Source organism: Stomoxys calcitrans, chromosome 5, assembly GCF_963082655.1.
Source record: "Stomoxys calcitrans chromosome 5, idStoCalc2.1, whole genome shotgun sequence".
NCBI lineage: Eukaryota > Metazoa > Arthropoda > Insecta > Diptera > Muscidae > Stomoxys > Stomoxys calcitrans.
The window spans coordinates 12,475,508-12,489,960 of NC_081556.1; the positions used below are offsets into that span (position 1 = coordinate 12,475,508).

Consider the following 14,453-nt stretch of genomic DNA (forward strand, 5'->3'; position numbering starts at 1 on the left):
GTAGGTTTTATTCCCACCAAAGGCCTAGTTTGTCGCTGCTATGGTATCACATTGGAATAAAATAGTTTAGGAGAGTCTGTTTGGTGACCACCGTAGCGCAGAGGTTAGCAAGTCCGCCTGTGACACCGAACGTCTGGGGTCGTATACTGGCGAGAGCATCAGAAAAATGTCCCTTCCTCTTTAATTACTCATACGACACCTTGTATTAAACTAATAAACATGGCACACATGTATCAAATGAAGAATTTCTTCAAACTTGATGCAATACAAAACAATCTAAAGTTACAGTTTTTTACAATCAATTCTTAACTTAAAGTTATTAGCCTTGTGGCTAGGTATAGTTTGCACACATAGACCAAATGGACTTGGTGTGAAAGCAGCACAGCTTAATACAAGATATGTGTTAACACTAAGCTTTTATCAATTCGTTTACTCTTCTAAAGTCTAATTTTTACTTTTAAAAATCAATCATACGACACTATGGACAAAGTAAGTTTATATTGCACACATGGGGCAACCATAACTTTTCAAAGAGCCAGTTGGAATGCGAAACTTATTGTAGTTTCCTTTCATCATTAACAATTCGTTTGTTAAATTAAATAAACCTATACTATGCAAGGCAATGAAAATTGAAATACATCATGGTAATATATATATATATATATATTTTTCAATAAATATTTAAGTTTAATAGAGCTTACTTAATTTTGTCTTTTTTTAATTAACTTCATATTTAATATTTGTCCTCCCTTCAAGTATTTTTATTAACTTTTTGCTCTTAGGTCATACGTACTTTATTTTCATGTGAAAATGCGCATATGTTTTCGGGTACAAAGGTTAATAGTTTTTTTTGTGCGGATTTTTACGCAGGCGATATGAAATTGCAAATTGTCTTAACATCAAACAAATTGAGAATCTATTGAATATTCCTAAAGAAATTGGCATAAATAAATAAACAAACCATTTGCGTATGTTTGGTATTTATAACACCCAATTTGCAACGCACAATTGAAGAAATTCCCCAAAAAAAAAATTATGCAAAAATTCTTTTAAGAATAAGTTATTATAAATAAAACATATTGTTTATAATAAATAACTATGCTTTGGGAAAAGTGGCAGTTGATTGTAGTTTCCTAATATGTTTAGTTCTTGGGTAGCATTCAACGTGCTTATGAGTGAAATCAATTACCAATAGATAGGAGCATATTCGCATGGGAGGAAAAGATAGATAAATAGTCACTGAAGTGGTAAACACATGTGAATGGAGGGGAATATTCCATTTAATTAAGTTTAATAGGAACAGAGAAAGTATAATCGACATTTGGTTAGGCAAGAAGCAGTTGGAACTAGTTTTGGCAAATATATAGGTGATATATATCGAAAATAGATAATATAAATTTTTTTTCTAAAAATGAAAAAAAATTACATAGGCTATAAAAATCATTAAATAATTCTAAAAACAATAATTTGTTAACAAAAATTTTGTTTTTTTTTTTTATAAAACTTTACCAAAAAAAAAAATAAATAAAAAGAAAAAAAAAAATTTTATAAATATTTTCAGGGGAAGATTTTCAAATTTGGGAGTTAATTTTCTAGGTGACTTCCAACAGCCATGCTAAATATGATCTTAGTCGGTCAATAAATTGATATAGCTCCCATATAAACCGATCACCAGATTGATTTCTTTAGCCCTTAGAAACTTCAATTTTCTTTCGGTTTGGCTGAAATTTGGAACAAAGACTTGTGTTATGACTTCCAATATCCGTGCCACGTACGATCTTAGTCGGTCTATAAACAGATATAGCCCCATATAAACCGATCCCCGCTTTTGACTTCTTGAGTTCCTAGAAGCCTCAATTTTCATCCGATTGTTCCAAATTTCAGAACAAAGACTTTTGTTATGACTTCCAACATCCATGCCAAGTACGATCCTAGCTGGCCTATAAACTGACTGACTTCCAACAGCCATGCTACATATGATCTTAGTCGGTCAATAAACTGATATAGCCCCCATAAAAACCGATCACCAGGTTTGGCTTCTTGAGCCCCTAGAAGCCTTAATTTTTATCCGATTTGCCTGAAATTTGGAACAAACACTTGTGTTATGACTTTCAACATCCATGCCAAGTATGATCGTATTCGGTCTATAAACTGATTTAGCCCCCTTATAAACCGATCACCAGATTTGACTTCTTGAGTCCCTAGAAGCCTAAATTTTCTCTTGATTTGATTGAAATTTGACCCAAATACCTATATTATGACTTACAACATCAGTGCCAAGTTTTATCCGAATCGGCCAATATGGTGATATATAAAAAAATGCATCAAAAAACTTTTAAAAAAGAGTAAAAAGGCATTAAGTTCGGCGGGGCCAAACTTTGGATACCCACCACCTCGGATATATATATATTAACCACCCTTGAAACCAGAACCCATAGAAACTTCATCTAAATATGGTCCTATCTCCACCATATGTGAGGGTCCAAAACAACTAATTGTATCAAATTCATGTGCTAATAAATGCGGCATTTATAGGCCTAACTCAAATCGAGAGATCGGTATGTGTATATGACAGCTATATCCAAAAATAGACCGATCTGAACTATATTGAACCAGAGGGCCCTAAAGCAACTCATTGTGCCTAATTGCAGTAAAATCGGTTAATAAATTCGCATGGACAATGGACAACAAAGAATCTGTGCAAATTTTCAGCTCAATATCTCTACTTTTAAAGACTGTAGCGTGATTTCAACAGACAGACGGGCAGACATGGCCAGATCATCTTAGATTATTACGACGATCAAGAATATATATTTATACTTTATAAGATCGGAAATGGATATTTCGGTCTTTATTAAAAATAAATCAAAATTTTTCTACCTCTAAAAATTAAATTAAAATAACCAATTGACATTTTGTAATTGAGCCAAAATCGCCAAATTGACTTGACCTGCCTCAACACACCAAAATATCTTCCATGAAGTCATGAATATGTTTCCTCAAGCAACACCTACTTATTGTGTCAACAATTACTGGGGCAAATAAAATCGTAAACAAATAAAACGTGGGAGGAAATAAAACCGAATAACCGGTATTTTTTTGAACAAATTCGCTTAACATCTATTATCTTACCATCTACGAGTATGACGTGTGTTTGTGTTTGGACACTTGTTGTTGTTATTTTTATTGTTATGATTATAAGAAAAACACTTGTTAATTGTGGCAAACACTAATTTATGAATAGAAGAATAGCCATAACCTACTCCACCTCAATCTCTCTCACCCCCCCCCCCCCCCCCCCCCCCCCCCCCCCCCCCTCGGCCTTTGAAGAAAATCAAAAAGAGCACTTTGACGTTTAGTGAGAAGACAACCAAACTTTTGCCATCTATTATTTGTGTACTTACGTGTGTGTGTGTGTGTGTATGCGTATCTATTTCAGTTGCTTACACGCTCTGTTTATATCTCACTTTTCATATCTCTGAGTTTAGTATTTTGATGGAATGTTCGTTCATTCAGCTTTTGCATGGCGGGTGGAGGTGGAGAAAACCATCTAATGATATAGAGCAAAAAGTTCAAGACGCCTCATTGCATAGTAAAAATGCAAACATGAACATGGGAGCATTTGAATGCATTATTACATTATCTTTGGAGTGTCATTGAAGACAAATGAGCACAATAACCACACCAGTGTTTTTGTTATAACACTGGATTCCAGAATTTTGCATAAAGAAACAAATGACACCTCCGAGAATTTACTTTACACCGATACTCAACTGTAAGATGAAAGGGTAAAGTATGTCTATGGCGCTATAATCAAACAAAGGAGAGGGAATCCAATATAGAAGATGCTCTTCTGAACAATCATTTTACTGCTTTGACAACGTAGAAGAGTAAAAGTATATTAAAGCCGTCGGGTCAAAAAAGAGAGAGAGTCTGGTGGTAAAGTTGTTTAACGTCTATACTTGCTGTTATACAATACTAAAAGCATTGCCAAATGCTTGTTAATATAAAATATTTTTTATTGTAGGTTAGGTAATAATGACAAAACAAAGCCTAAAACGAGCGCGCTACCAACTTTATTTACGAGGCGGCACTATGTGAAGGAATTTATTTTATTTATTGGTTAGATGCCCATTTCTATTTAGGATCTTTTGAATAAAAGGGTAAACAAATATCGCAACCGGTAAATCGAAGAAGAGTGAGAGAGAGAGAGAGAGAGAGATAGTATGAGGTAAAGCAAGGTAAAGCAGTTGTTTAACGGTTTTATTCGTATACTTGCTGATGCATTTTAACATAGTTGCCATTTATCATAATTCCTTGTAGGATAGGCTAGGTAATAGTGCCAAGCTGTTATAGACACTTGGTCCATTTACAGGTTTTAAAACCACAGTAGCCACAAGGCGAAGCCAATTCGACTTATCATGACCTTATTACAAAGTCATGGTAGTTCAAGTGAGTTAACCTGTAAATTTAGTGCTTAAAAATCGTACTTGTTTAAAAATTTACATGAACGGGGCCCGCTTCGCTGCGCCTTCTTTTACTTTATATGTAGTAAAATTTTCCTTTGAATATTTATTTTCGACAATTAAAGCGCTGTTAGTGAAATACCATGCTACGACAATAATATATCGCTTGACAAACAGTTCAACAATATAAGTGCCTTTATCTGAATGCCATATGATCTTTATTGGTCTGCGAATTTAAGTTTGGATGTAAGGTGTACTCCATTCATAAAATACTTTATTTCAGCTCGATATTCTCATGATGTCTGATTTAGGGGTGTTTTCGGGGGTGAGGAGGTCCCCCAGACACTTGGCCCTAAAAAATATCAGCATCGTGCTCTTCTCTCAAATACCATTTATTTAAACCCCATATTGTCATTGGTTTTGAGGGGAGTTTACAGGATATCAGATTCGTGTTCCACACTCAAATACCCCATATTGCCATGGTCCGTAAATAAGTCCTGTTTGGGCGTCGTTTTGGGGAAGGGGTAGACCTCCAGAAACGTGGTCCCACATTTGGATGTCAGATTCGCATTTTACTCGCAAATAGCTTTCATTTGAGTCCCATATTGCCATGGTCGGTAAATATATCCTATTTAGGGGTGTTTTGGGGGTTGGGGGGTTCCCCAAACACTTGGTCCAACAATTGGATAAAATATACTTTTTCTAATCTAAAATACCTTTCATTGGAGTCGTGGTTGGTGTATATATATATTTGGTAGGTTTTGGGGGTGAGGCGCCCCCCATAGGTACCGCATCCGAAATTTGGATACCAAATTTTTGTTTGTAGACTACTATAAGAGAGCACACAAAGTTTCGCTTAAATCGTACCACGCATCACCGAGATCTGGCTTTTCTGAAAATTGGGGTAAGGGGGAGGAGCCGTCGCCCCTTCAGATATCAAAAATGCAGTACCCTATTTTCACCACGGGATCATTATTCACCATCAGTGAAAATTTCATGGAAATTGGTTCAGCCGTTTTTGAGTATATAGGAACACACAAACAAACCGATAAACAACAGACAAATTGATTTTTATATATAAGAATTACCATATTTTCCATTACAATTCTTCGATAAATCTTGGGTACTCAATTGATACAACGCTTGAGTTCTGTGGGAGATGAGGGGGTACACCAAGTAATGGTTTGTGGTATGTTTTGCACTGCATACAACTCAGACTTTTGATGCAAATAAAAAAAATGTTTCAGATAAATTAGGCATGCGACTAATTTTAGGAAAATTTCGGGTTAAACCCTTGCCAAAGACCACAAAGTAATCAGCTACTTTAATCTTTAACCATTTAGTAACGAAAATACATTTAGGTATGTTTAATCCATCCAGAAGAAAACCACAATTCGGAATAATTTAGTTTTGTATGATTTTTTTGTAAATCAGTGTTATCGCCATATATCACACCAATAACAACCTACTCTCATATCCAGTTCTCCCATTCTCCCAATATAAAGACTAAAAATATTTCTAACATTTCAGGGATCATTTGATTCCCCTCTAAAATCTTGGCGTTGAAACTCTAGATGAAATCCATTGAACTTTAATGATATTGGCATTTCGAAGGAAGAGGCAAATGGAGGATTCATACATCCATTATCATTCATTGTTGTTGCCATCGTCGATATGGAGTTTGAGATGTTTTTCTTATTAGACAGTTTGATAGTGTAACAAAAAAAAAAAAATAACCACACACGCAAAAAACTCTGAGAAACAAAATTATAGGGGCAGAGATACTGAACAAATTTGTTTAACACATTTCAGATAATAGCACTTACAGCAACTGGTCAGTGAAATATTACTGATAGCACTTGCAGATCATTGCGCGTTAATAGGAAACATACCAAATTTAAAAACGGTGGTTATATTGATACAAGAAAATAATCAAAAGAGGAGAAATGCGCTTGAAATGTTACACATCGTTAACGTACCGGCGAAAACAAGAAATAACTTTAACTCAGACACTGACCACTATTCATACATTTATAGAAATGTCAAACAGAAAACAGGCAAAGAACTTTCTCTCCATCAAGCTAGTCTTTAGTTGTATTAGTAACTCCGCGGAGAACATTTTAAACTGTCTCGCGTAAATAAATGTAATTATAATTTTTTTTAAAAAGTTTTCGTTGTAAATTTTGCGGGTCGCAGATCAATATTTCGAAGTGTTACAAACGGAATAACTAGATTCTATGGTGGTGGGTATTTCTTGATCGTCGTAAAAACCTAAGACGATCTAGCCATGTCCGTCCGTCTGTCTATTGAAATCTTTAAAAATAGAGATATTGAGATGGAACTTTGCACATATTCTTTTTTGTCCATATGCAGGTAAGATTCCAGTATTCACTAATATGATTATAAAAACATAAAGTGAATGGACTCCATGAACATCATTAAGATTGTCAAAATCTGCCTATTGTGAATGTTTGCAAATGTCAGTAAAAATGTGTTTATCTTACAAAATTCAACATAAGCACACCCACGCATTATTTTTTTCTTTTTATTTCATATCTTTTTAATTTTGTGTATTGATATGAACAAACGCGGTCAGCGAGTTGTGTCAGGCATCCCAATTCAATATACCGATCTCCCGATTTATGTTATTATGCCCATTAAAATGCATTTTTTAACCGATAAATTTGATACAAAGAGTTGTGTTAGACCTTTTCTGAATATAGTGGAAATCGGACTATATTAAGATATAGCTGCTATGGGTTCATAAATGATGCATTTTTCACCGTACTGTGGTGGTGGGTATCTAATCCATATACATATACCTTTTTACTTGTTTTTATAAGGAGCTTCATTGTGAAAACCGAGCTAAATACCCACCTTGAGTTGTAATTTAGCATGACATTGCCCTGCAAAGCGGCAAGGTGCCCCAATTTTAACAGGGCGCCCGATTTCTCATTAAAAAAAAACACTATTCTTTAAAAGTAATTACTTTATTTGATTTTTTTGTATTTGTTTGTTTTGTAGCAACAACTTTAATAATACCTGTATTTTATTTTAGTACTATATATTGGAGTGCAATCAAATTTGTATGAAATTTACATCTACCCAGGACAATGAAGTTCTAGATAAAATACCAGTGCAGGCTTATATAGAACATCTGTCGTCAGCCACCCGCAGAAATCCCCTATTGTGAATGGCAAAATAAAATTAAAACAAATTATTTATAAAATCGCGTGCACAAATCTTAATACTTTATGTCTACACATGTTTGGAAAATTTTATTTATAAATTTTACAATTATTTACTCTTTCTTTTCTAGTATCGTTTTGACAGGTTGGCAAATGGCGTTACCACCTCATGGCAAACAAACAGATTTGCACTGGAAACTTTTTTGGCGTTTTATATTTGCCCTTAACGGCTTGTCTATTCAGTTCTGAAATAAACACAGCAAATCACATGAATATGATCGCCTTCTCTTACAGCTGTTGTTATAGTCATTCACAATAGTGAACAGCCGTATTCAGTGTGGCTAACACTGCTTAAACATAAATCACTAATAGTTTTTTAGGTGAAGGAAACGATCGACAACGGTATATTTTAAAGATTTAAAAAAGCTTTTGTCTGCTGCTGTGAAACTATTCAGTGTTTCATCCATCCCATGATTTTATATTTATAGAAGGCGTTTCCACATTGCACCACAGACGCTGCTACGTTGCTATACCTACACATTTTGTAAGGATGATTTTCATTATGCTTGGTACAAGAAATTGATAACGCAAATGCAATTTATAATGTTATGTGTATGATAATGACACCATTGCTGCATGATTTTGTAACGTCTTTTTTTCTCCCAGTATAGTTGCTTCAGTGGTTGACATATTTCAAATTAACTCTTTGATGTCTTCTGCTATAGAAACTTAAAATTTTTATAGAATACACTAAGGTATGTATAGTACACCTAAAACTTTATATTTTTTATTTTTATAAATGAAAAAAAAAGCGCAACAAGCCAATTACTGGCTTAGGTGTATGTCCATAGTGGCATGGGACGGATTAATATCCACACCCTCTTTTCAACCTAACCTTACCTATAATTGCAAAATTTAATACACTGGTATTCACAAACTTAATGTAGATTTGAAATTGATTTATTTGACAGATTTCCTTTATAGAACTGTCAAATAAACCCATTTTAAGGCTTCTTTAAGTTTTGTGAGTAAGGCCGATAATATGCACTCTTAAGACCCTTTAAAGTCTACAATAAGCCTCTTAAGATTTGTTGCTTCCTAATTTATTAACCAACAGCTGTATGCACAATACTAACAACAATGCGAACGCACACTTCACGTTACATTCATCCGTCCATCCATACACACGACTCTACTCACTCAGCACCTCCACTCAACACAGCTCAGCTCAACCATTTAGGCTGCCAGTCATTGGTTGTCGGTTTCTTTGCAATTGTCGGATAACGCGCGCGCTGCTGCTGCTGCTGCTTAGCGGTCGTATTGTTGTTGGAAGCGATGTCAGCCATTCACGTCTAACTGGCTAAATTGTTGGCGTTCTTTCGAAAATTGCTGCAAATCGTTTTTTCAGTCTGATTTAAGGCATCGAACGCAACGATCTTTTGAAAATTGGGAGAACTAAATTAGCAAAAATACAAAAATAAGGAAAAAAAAAACATTTAAAAACAAACAACAACAAAAAAAGACGTGGTAAAAATCGCGCGGCGGCTATTAAACAACGTAAACGTTACGAGGGTATTTAATATTGCTTTTCCAATAAAAAATGTTCTATATAGTTTAAAAAAAAGTGTTATAAGGTTTCTAACAAAGGAAAAAATAAAAAATATAAAAAAATATATGCAAAATTTGAAAAAGTCTAACGTATCAAAATATTTAAAATGCCATTACTTTTACATGTGACTACCTCCACACGCTTTGTTCTAAACGTCGATCACATGCAATGTCGAAGTTAAACAAAAAAAAAAACATCAGCAAAAACAAAAGTTAATTATTACAAAAAACTCCATGTTATTGTCACACACCAATATTAAATAGCTATGAGACAATTTTTCTTTTGTAACAAAACAACTTTAATAATTTCCTGACAAATAAATAAAAACATGCATTAAAATTAATTATTAATAATAGAGTGATAATAAAGCAGAATTTTAATTTAATAACGGCATAAGGTGTTGAACAAAAAAAAAATTAATAAAAATATATGTGAATTATGTGTTACTTTAGAACTAAGAAAAAACAACTATGATTATTGTTTTAAATTTTACTATATTTATTTTTAATATTTATTTTTAAAAGTGGTATTTTTGAATTTTTAATTTAGAATATTTTTTGAGATTTAGATTTTTCGGCCCAATTCCATAAAAAAAATCCCCAAACGGACATGTTTATAGACTGGGATCGGGAGGGAATCCAAAATCCTATAACAAGAGTTGTAAGACGATCAGGACCATCTTTAGGAGTAGAGTGGAAATCTGAAATAAAATTTCGGGTCAATGAATCTGGGTGCACCCACCCAAAAAAAGGCTCAAATCGAACTTGTATGCTGATCGGGACAATATTTAGTTGCCCCTGTTTCCCAGTGGAATGTTCATGGGCAAAATTTGTATTTTTTGTGTCTGGGGTTTGTCCCAACCCCAAAATAACCCCAAGCGTACATGTAGGCCTATCTGGACAATGGAAGGTATTTGGGAGTAGAAAATGTATCCGATAATAAAATTTTGAGTCATGAATTGGAGAGACGCCCTGCCTTTAATGAAGGCCATGGTGGCCCAGAAGTGAGCATGTCTGCCTATGACGCTAAACGCCTGGGTTCGAAACTTATTTTCTGTGGTAGTTATCCCCTTAATAACGCTGATGACATTTTATAAATATTCAACTACGTGGAGATTAGGCGTCTTGCGACATGCCGTTCGGATTTGGCAATGAAAGTAAGGTCCTTTATCATTAATCTTAAACCGAATGGAGAGAATTCTTTATCCGCCGTTTCGATTGCAACACCTTAAAATATTAACCTGTGACCATACACAGAAAAAACAAAAAAATAAAAACAAGCAAAAGCGTGCTATGTTCGGCCGGGCCGAATTTTATATACCCTCCACCATGGATCGTATTTGTTAAGTTCTTTGCCCGGTACCTCATTATACCCAAACTAAGGATAATGCATAAGAAATGCTATGATGTGAAAGCTATATCAGGATATGGACCGATTCGGAATATTCTTGGTTTGTATGTTGGAGCCTCTAGTAGAAATCATGGTGCAAAATTTCGGTTAAAGCGTATAAGAATTGCGGCCTATAGGGGCATAGAGAATAGAGAACAAAAATTGGGGAGATCGGTTTATATGGGAGCTTTATCAAGTTATAGACCGATTAAGACCATAATTGACACGTTAAAGTTGAAGGTCATAAGCAAAGTTCTGCAAAATTTCAGCCAAATCAAATAAGAACTGCACCCTCTAGAGGTTTAGGAAGTGCAATCGGGAGATCGGTTCATATGGGAACTATACCAGGTTTTAGACCGATTCGGGCCATCCATGGCCGAATGTTAAAACTCATTGTGAAAATTTCTCCCAAATCGTATAAGAATTGCCTCTAGAGGGTCAAGAAGTATAATTGGGAGATCGATTAATATGGGAACTATATCTTAAACTTGATATAGCTCCCATACCGATTTGAACCATACTTGTCACAGTTATTAGAAGTCATAGAAAACGTCATAGTACAAAACCTCATTTTAGCCAAAAAGGATAAGAATTGCGCTCTCTAGGGTCTCAAGAAGTATAAACGGGAAATCGGTTTATATGGGAGCAATATCAGGTTTAATATCGATCATGAGACGTTGGAGCATTTACTATGTCATTGCCCGGGTTTCGCGGCTAACAGACACCAGTACTTAGGTGGGGACATGATACCAGACATAAACCAACTTGGGGGTATGGTATGGAAAACAATTAAGGATTTTGTAAGTAGCACGGAAATCCTACCTTAGATTTTCTTTTTCGATTAATATCTGCACCCTCTTTTTAACCCAACCTTACCGATTTGGATCATATTTGGCACGTATGTTGAAGGTTATAGGAAAAGCCATTGTGCCAACGTCGTTGGCTTGTTGGTATAGACAGCAAACAGCTGATTACAATTTTCTTCGTGAAATGCACTATAAGTCAACGAGTTTTGGTTGTGTGTGTGCATATAGTTAAGAACCATCCCACACGCAAACAGCGAAATATGGCACGAACTTGTAATAAACACAAAATCAGAGTAACGCTAATCACTGATTTTGGCAGATAGTGCACTCAATATTTTGTTGTTAAGCAACTGCTCTTACCTGTTTATGAATATATCTTAGCCCCAAAGAAAATAGTCTAGAGGGATCAAACGAGGCAGAAAATCAACAGGACCATTTCTTGAGATAACGCGCTCCTCAAATTTACTCTTTAGTAAATCGATTGTAAAGTGTGCTGTGTGACTTGTGGCTCCGTTCTGTTGAAACCTTATGTCCTCCAGATCCATATCTTCCTATTCAGGACAAAAATAATCAGTGGACATGGTGCGGTAAAGTTGTCCATTCACGGTAACGTGACAATTGGCATCGTCGACGAAGAAGTATGGCCCATTGACGCCGCCGGCAGACAAACCACACTAAACTGTTATTTTTTGTGGATGAAGTGTTCATTCGTGAAGCACATGTAGATTTTCACCTGACGAAAAATGCATTTTTCCTTATTGACGAACCCATTAAGACAAAAACAATCTTTGTCAAATTTAAAGTTAACGCTCTTAAAGTAGTGGTCACCGACTCCAAATTTTGGTACTAAATTTTTATGATTTGCAGGCGTTGTTCATTCGTGTACTTTGCTACTATGAAAATATTGAGTTTACTGAATAAATTGACAGTGACATTTCGTAAGAGTGTAAGAGTAAGAGTGCGTTCACAAATTAAATTAAAAGTTGTCAATTCTCCAGAAGGTTAAGCCAAGCAATCAGCCGACATTGAATTTTTGGAACTTACATCATTAAGGTTGTCAAATTTGTCATTGTAAACGTTTTTCTTACTTCGAAAACAACGAAAAATCATGCATTATCGGCCAACTTTTTTTAGCCACCTTGGAGATCCATACTTCCGGATTTCGACTATCGTACTTCACTTAAACCGACGATGTCTAGGTTTTAGTTTGACATCTCTTTCGAGATCAGTCTCGATAATTCTGAACCAGCTTTGACGTTCCATGTTCCAATTTTAATTCATAGGTCATCATCGGAAAGTTTCAGTTTCTTGTTGAAGTTCCTGTAATCATTTTTAAGATGGATGGCGGATTGTGCAATCGTTTCGGTACCTGGTACTGGGGCTGCCAGCATACCTCTAGACGGGTTTTTTTTTATGAAATATGTTCATCATTCCTTTGGCTCATCCGCTGCCGACCTTATTTCAAGCTCCAATCGTGTTCGTCTTCATATTCGTATCCACTCCATATGACCTTATTGACGATAAATACTTTTTTTCATCTTTGGGGCTATGAAACTCGAATTGGGATTTCCCGTAGCTAACTCGAAGTAAGCAATTTTTAATGGGTTTACCCCCATATGACAGTTTATCAGCATTTGCTTGAATGGAATAATCTATGAAGGCATAATTAATATTTCTACTTTGATTAATTTTGCTGTTGGGTTGCATATGTCATTCTTTTAAACGTTTTCTAATGCCACATTTTATTGCCACATTGTTAATGGTAATATAAACAAGAATAATTGCTAATGTTTATGGCAATTACACTTTGTGTCTTGTGTTCAACAAAAGTTTACAATTCTCCTCGATAATTAAAATCCCATCTAATGTGGAATGTTCTAATAATAATGATAAAAAAAATGTATTTAAGAGAAGTAATGGTATAAGAGAGTAATTTGGTTAAACCGATTCTAGTGGCCTGACAAATTATACTAGTCTACTAAAATTTTATTAAAAACTTTGAACATATTTCTTGTTTTCTTATTTCTGAAAAGTTTGTGTTATATCACTTTTGCTCTCAATAATCCATGTATGAACCATCCATACACAATGTGTTTGAATTTTGGTAACAACTTAAGACTTGTTACATTTCGTTGACCATATATTTCCCATGGGCTCAAAATGGTCATGTTGGTCGGTAATCTTATTAAAGTCATTGGCCACAGCATATGTTATGTTCCATGAATTGATGTTGCTATAAATTATTTGAAAGTTTCCAACATCAATGGAAAAATTAACACGTTAATATTATGTTTTTTTTTTTTGTTTTTCTAATTTTTTGCTTTATATTGACTTTTATTAGGTCTTAAATCGTGTGAACATTTTTAAAAGATTAGATTATCGCTCTTTATCAGCTAGGCAAGTATGGTTGCTACAACTTTTCACACTAAGCATTGATGTCATATATTATGTAGCGAGTCATGTGCGATATTTTCATTTATTAGCAACTTTCCTAAAATTCAAACAAAAATTAATATTGTGTTCGTATCGAGAAGTTTTTGACAGTCAAATTTATAATCTTTTTATATAATTTTTTTAATTAAACTTAGACCATCCTTCCGCAGTTTTAATCTGTAATCATTAAATCAATCAAAACCTAATCAAGCGATAAAAAAAAAAGAAAAAACTTTTCTTATGTTATCTTAAGAAATAAATATAGTTTGGTTGATTGTAACTATTCACAAAATTTAATGTAGGTTTGAAATAGGTTTATTTGACAGATTTCCTTTATAGAACTGCCAAATAAACCTATTTTTACCCCTCATTGAGTTTTGTGAATGAGTCCGTTATTAGCTGTGTTTTATTTTAATACAATGTATATAGTCAGGTTTCACTTATCGAAGCTTAGGTCACTTGCGAAAACATAAAATGGATAGGCCCCATGAACATCATTGAGGATGTCAAATCTACCAATTGAAAATGTCATCAAATATAAGAAATGGTAAACAAAAAATGA

General features: G+C 34.5%; 1 protein-coding gene across 1 annotated transcript in view; it reads left to right on the forward strand.

Moving 5' to 3' along the window:
• The first annotated feature begins 8,895 nt into the window (after positions 1-8,895).
• The window catches only part of LOC106083418 (protein 5NUC), a 47,314-nt gene continuing 41,756 nt past the window's right edge, over positions 8,896-14,453 (forward strand). The window contains exon 1 of the mRNA XM_013246380.2: positions 8,896-9,226. The gene's annotated coding sequence lies outside the window, so the exon portion shown is untranslated. The remainder of the gene's footprint in view (positions 9,227-14,453) is intronic.